The sequence below is a fragment of the Lampetra fluviatilis genome, chromosome 16 (assembly GCF_964198595.1).
Source record: "Lampetra fluviatilis chromosome 16, kcLamFluv1.1, whole genome shotgun sequence".
NCBI classification, from domain to species: Eukaryota; Metazoa; Chordata; class Hyperoartia; order Petromyzontiformes; family Petromyzontidae; genus Lampetra; species Lampetra fluviatilis.
This window is the reverse complement of record NC_136290.1, coordinates 14307107-14313626: the sequence shown is the minus strand read 5'-3', so window position 1 is coordinate 14313626 and position 6520 is coordinate 14307107.

Here is a 6520-nt window from a genome sequence, read left to right as displayed (position 1 = left end):
TTTAAATCGGTTCGCGTGGAAGAGAATGTTGTAAACTCCCCTTGGCACACGAAGGGCTCACAAGTGTTGCCATCACATCTACGCCTCTATTTAAGGAAGGAAACAGGAGGAGGATTTCTCCACAAATCTGGCTGCCGCCTGATGAAGCTGGTTGTAATTACTGCCGAAACGTCGTACTCAGATTGGTAAATGCTGTGGCTTGGCTCTCCAACACACCGGTGTGCTGTACTGGTATACTACACTATACATTACACTATACACTACACCACTATACACTACACTACTATACACTACACCACTATACACTACACTATGCACTACACTACGCACTAGTGCTGTACTCGTGACGAATTGCCACGTTCTGTTGACGTGACAACCCTTACTAGTTGGCTGTGTCGGGTGGTGGCGGTTTCAACGACACATTCATATATTTACGCGATCAATACAAAAACCCCTGTTTTATGGATGATATTGATCGCGAAAGCCTTACAACGCGGTAAACTTCATCCAATGTGAACTCGAGGCTACTCTCACCCACAAGTACTGTATATACAATAATCGATTCTAAAACGTAATCGATCCTGAGAATCGAAGAGCAGGATCGAATCGTCCAACCCATTGCAGCTTCCTGCACCAACATGAGTTCCCTCCGGCAGTGGCGGCAAGTGGCGCGGCTGTCGCGACCTCTCGTGGCTGCCGGGGGAGGGGCGGCTAGAGGACCTCCACTGTGCAGACGGCAGTGGGAGACCAACACCACCACGCAGATTAGACAACACACACACGCTCCATATACGATTGGTCTTCTTACAGCAGTGGACAGACTGTGATGACGACGATGATGATGATGATAGCATGGAGAGACAGTTTAACACGTAATAGGACTCCGCGACAAATATTAGCCGTAATAAAGTTTTTTGTTTGGGTTAGATCGCCAATTAGTAAGGTTTGTCGCGTAAACAAAACGTGGCAATTAGTTGCTACTAACCCTATCGAGTTTTTATTTTTTATCTACGTGACTTTACCGAAAGAACTAAAGAATATAACCCTATTATAATAGGTTTTTCCACTTTTTTGTGGCAACAAAACAGGTGTTGAGATGTTAAAACACCAAACTGAAACCTTTTACAAGGAATCATGTCTGCATTAACCACAATACTTGTGGTCAGAATGCAAACAAAAAACACTGATATCATATGCACTGACTTTGAAACTGATTGGTCCACACCAGAGACAGCTTTCTTTTGAGCCTCGTCTCAAACGGTGTTAGACCAGAGGACGCCAAAAGGCATACAGCCCAAAGACAATGCACTATCAGAGTAATCAGGACAATGCATATACTATTAGAGAATGTATTTTGCTTCCATTCTGACCACAAGCATTGTGGTTAATGCAGACATGATTCCTTGTAAAAGGTTTCAGTTTGGTGTTTAAACATCTTAACACCTGTTTTGTTGCCAGAAAAAATGGGAAAACCCCAATTATCATATCTTGGTACTGGCAAAGGAGGTCCCATAAAATATAACCCTGACTACTTCATCAACCCTGATTCATTGGCTGTGTCGGGTGGTGGCGGGTTTAATGACACATTCATATTTACGCGATCTAACCCCAAAACAACTTTACTTTCAATTCAGAGACAGCGAGAGGAACATGTGGATCAGAGACCACTCGCGGGATCGAGGCAATCGCCCACGCCGTTCGGAGAGGGTGAGTGGAGATTAGGCAGGAGGCGTCTCGGTCAGGAGGCTTCGAAGATGGCCCAAGTTCGAGATGAATAACGGAGCGGCAGCCAAGGAATGGAACGCGTCCGAGAGGACCTCCATCGTGGACATGGAGTGCTCAAATCAGCTCGCATTTAAAGCAGACGGCGGGCGGATCGATATATCGCAGGGGGCCGTGAGAGGTGGCTACGGCTCGGGGAGGACGCCTTCATCCAGCAGCGGATTGACCATGGCTGATGATGATGGTGGTGGTGGTGGTGTGGGAACGTCTCCAGGTCCGCACGCCGCCTAGTGGCTGGCCCGAGTGAAGGAGCACGAGGCAGCGTGTCCCAGACGTGGGGGCTGATAAACCCAAACATCGCTCACCACGCGGCCCTTCATCCTCGCAGCAGAGGACTGAGAGGGGGGGGGGCTGTGAGGTTCGGAATTGTGGCTGTGAGCGCCGCCAGCAATGAGTGAACACGTGCCTTGTCGGTGCGCCGGAGGTGGCGTCAGGCTCAGGTATCGAGCTCGTTCTCGTGGCTGGTAGGGGGGGGGGCAGCGTTCTTCACTCATTTTTAGAGGGGGGCACTTCCGCGGATAAGACGTCGTCAGTGCGAGGCCCGCCACACATTTGAAACCATTGTGGGTTTGACAGCGGCACGACGACGACGATGATGGTGGGGAGTGCTGTCACTCTGTGTGTGTTGTCGGTGGTCGCACATCAGGGGCCGCACTGGAGGCCACCAGGGGTCGCCAGTGCCCCCCCCCCCCCCGCGGGCCTTGCAGTGAAGGGCACTCGGTGAGGTGTCGAGCTGACCAGGCCAACTGGTTCGGAGTAGTCGGGTTAGTAGCAGTGGGTGGGTATGGGTCGAGTTCGTGCCAGTTAGTGCCACTGTCTGGTTAGTGGGGGTCCCGGATAGATGTGGGAATGCACCGGGGGGGCAGGGGAGCAAAGAGGCACAGACGTTGGTTTGGGGGTGGGGGCTGTGGGGGGGTACAGGGGTGGGTGGTGGGTGGCTAGTGGATGACTTCGTGAATTCTCTCCGCGTCACGGCACAGGCCGCCACTGCCCCCGCGCTTATTATAGCGGCGACGAATGTCCTCCTCAGCCCTGGTTTAGCGACATGGGGGAGGGGTAAGGGGGCAAGGGGGAGGTAAAAGGGGGGTTTGGGGGGTGAGTGGAGGGAGTGAGAGGGTGGTGTAGAGGCGAGTGGAGAATGGGGTTAGTGGTGAGTATTAAGTAGGTGGGGTGGGTGGTTTGCGGAGTCAGTTGTGAATGGGTGAGGTGAGGTGAGAGCGAATCGTGGGAAAGCGCCGCGCGTCTCCCCATCCACCACAAGAAGGGTCTCAGGATCGTCCCTCACCACCACCATCACCAACATCACCACCACCATCACCAACATCACCATCGCTACCAACAACAGCCGCCATTCGCCACTAAGTGGAGGTGACGTCACCACGACGCTTGTGCCAGGCCATGTGCACCTTGAGGCTACGTGAAGTGTCGAACACCCGCTGGTCACGGAGCAGACCCAGGTGCCATCGGTCGACTGATTGAGATGACTGGCTGATGCACCACCTGTGCCCCCTACTGTGCCAACTTGCTGTGCTTTGGCCACCCGGCGTTCTGCTTGTTTTGGTGAGCGTCGCTCCTCCGCCCTCCGTTGTTGCTGGAGGGCGACTGCCTCCAACTACCCAGTAGCGTCCTTCACGAGCCTCCTCCACAGATGCCGATCTTTACACCACTGGTACCAGTCATCGACAAGTCCACTCAGATTCATGTCCTCCTGTACCACATTACTCCATCTCTTCTCTAGCCCATGCCGCGCCCGTTTAGCACCCTCTATCCGGCCGAATTAAGCTGTTTAGGCATGCGGTGGTTGGGCATGCGAGCTACATGACCCAGCCAACACAGCCTTGCCTGCCTGAGGAGCTCACCGATATATTTAAGCTGGGTTAGAGGAGGAAGGGCGCCTTGACAAATACATTTGCATATCAACAAAATAATTTAGCATATTTATGAAAAATGCAGATATTAAAATGTAGCATATTTTAGCATATTTATATGGGATTAATCCCATATCTGCATTTTCCATAAATATGCTACATTCCTTTGTTGATATGCAAATTCCTTTGTCAAGGCGCCCTTCCTCCTCTAAGCCAGCTTAAATATACGCTGCCAAGCTTGGTGGTGTTCATTCAGACGCTGTCTTTCCGACAGACCTGTTCTTCACCTGAGGACGGCTGCTTGCGTTGTGGCCGAAACGTCGTGAGAATTGTATTTGATTATGTAAGATTTGTTATTATTTTATTATTTCCCTTCTACGTGACTTTACCGAAAGAACCAAGAAGATGAATCCCTGCAGTCACGAAAGCTTTAAATCGAAATCCACTCGCTGTTGTTTGGCAGTCTCCTGCCCCGAGTAGAGGACTGTCCACCCCTCATGGTGGCAGGAGCCAGAGCCAGTCCACCGGACCTCCTGAATACCGCCTAGATCCAGGCGGCACCGATCCAGCTCCCGACAGAGGAGTGGCAGCCTCTCCTCCGCAGTGAGTGTTTGGACATTCCACGTGGCTACCTGCAGTGGCTTTTTTATGTTTCTGGAGGAACCCAAATAGACGCCTGTCCCCTTGGGGCCTCCGACACAAGCTTAGCTGAATATTTTCACGTAGTTTTATGGTAAGTCAATTGAAGGTGGAGGGGTTACCAGCCCCTCGCAACCATCCAGAGCCCTCATTTGGCCTCTGTGGTGGCTACAAACACCATATGGTGAATAGCCAATCGAAATTAGCCCTCCCCCCATGGCAGTGATCACAGCGTTACCGTCCGGCACCAACGAGGAGGTAGGGGGTTGTTTCGCTACCACCACCATCATCACCACCATAATCACCACCACCATTACCACCACCACCCCCGCGTGAGGTCGCGCTGAAGGCCCCTCTTGGGCCCACGCACTCACTCTCCGAACAATGCTACTTCATCCCCAGTGGGGTGGTGGTGGTGATGCTGGGAGAGCCCAGTGGAGTTCACAAGAAGTCACAAACAACAAACTCGTCAGGATAGGGTACGCAACTTGGAGGTTGGGGACAGGAGGAGGAAGAAGAGGAAGTGATGGGAGGGACGCGTGGTGCGCAGGGTGGACGAGGAGGGTATCGGAGTGGCACCCAGAAGTCGCGACCACGGGGAAGAGAAGACTCTGAGCCAGATGGGCAGAGATGGTGGTGATGGTGGTGGTAGTGATGGTGGCGGTGTTGGTGGCGGTGTAGGTGGTGGTGGCGGTGTAGGTGGTGGTGGCGGCGGTGGTGGTGGTGATGACGCCAAATCTGTAACAGCGGTCCGACTGTGTACGTGGCGAGTGACGACGGGGTGAGTGGTGCGAGCGAGGGGCTGGAAATTATCATTTAATTTGAGTGACGAGTTGGGGTGAGTGACGAGGTGAGCATTGTAAGCGACGCACGCGGAGTCGTCCTCTGTTGTAGGGGGAGTGAGGAGCCCCCGCTCCCAACCCCTCACACACCCCCAGCAAGGGGATCAAAGGGGACGAACCCCTCTCCGCCTCGTATGGGGGGGGGGGTAAATATTGTCTCAAGGCGACGTCTTCCAATGCGAGGAAGCCACGCGTCACACGGGGGAGGGGGGAGATCCTGGTGAGACCCCCGCGGCCCCTCCCCTCGCTCCGCCGCCACTACCCACCCCTTCCCCCAGGAGGTACCTCGACTCCCAGCTCCACTCTCATCCTCACCCCAGCTCCACTCTCATCATCCTCCCAGCTCCACTCTCATCCTCACCCCAGCTCCACTCTCCTCCTCCCAGCTCCACTCTCCTCCTCCCAGCTCCACTCTCCTCCCAGCTCCACTCTCCTCCTCACCCCAGCTCCACTCTCCTCCTCCCAGCTCCACTCTCATCCCACCCCAGCTCCACTCTCATCCTCACCCCAGCTCCACTCTCCTCATCCCAGCTCCACTCTCATCCCACCCCAGCTCCACTCTCATCCTCACCCCAGCTCCACTCTCCTCCCAGCTCCACTCTCCTCCTCACCCCAGCTCCACTCTCATCATCATCCCAGCTCCACTCTCCCCCTCACCCCAGCTCCACTCTCCTCCTCACCCCAGCTCCACTCTCCTCCTCACCCCAGCTCCACTCTCCTCCTCCTCCCAGCTCCACTCTCATCATCGCTCCACTCTCATCCTCACCCCAGCTCCACTCTCCTCCTCACCCCAGCTCCACTCTCCTCCTCCTCCCAGCTCCACTCTCCTCCTCACCCCAGCTCCACTCTCCTCCTCCCAGCTCCACTCTCCTCCTCCCAGCTCCACTCTCCTCCTCACCCCAGCTCCACTCTCATCCTCATCCCAGCTCCACTCTCCTCCTCATCCCAGCTCCACTCTCCTCCTCATCCCAGCTCCACTCTCCTCCTCCCAGCTCCACTCTCCTCCTCCCAGCTCCACTCTCATCCTCACCCCAGCTCCACTCTCCTCATCATCCCAGCTCCACTCTCATCCTCATCCCAGCTCCACTCTCCTCCTCCCAGCTCCACTCTCCTCCTCCCAGCTCCACTCTCATCCTCACCCCAGCTCCACTCTCCTCATCATCCCAGCTCCACTCTCCTCCTCATCCCAGCTCCACTCTCCTCATCCTGCCACCTCCACTTTCCTCCTCCTCCCAGCTCCACTCTCCTCATCCCAGCTCCACTCTCTTCCTCAGCTCCACGCTCACCGCTAGCTCCACCCTGCCCCTCCCCCCTTCTCCCCCTGCTACCCCCTGCCCCTCCCCCTGCCGCCTCCGCCACATCCACAGTCCCAATATCAGACCCAGCTTT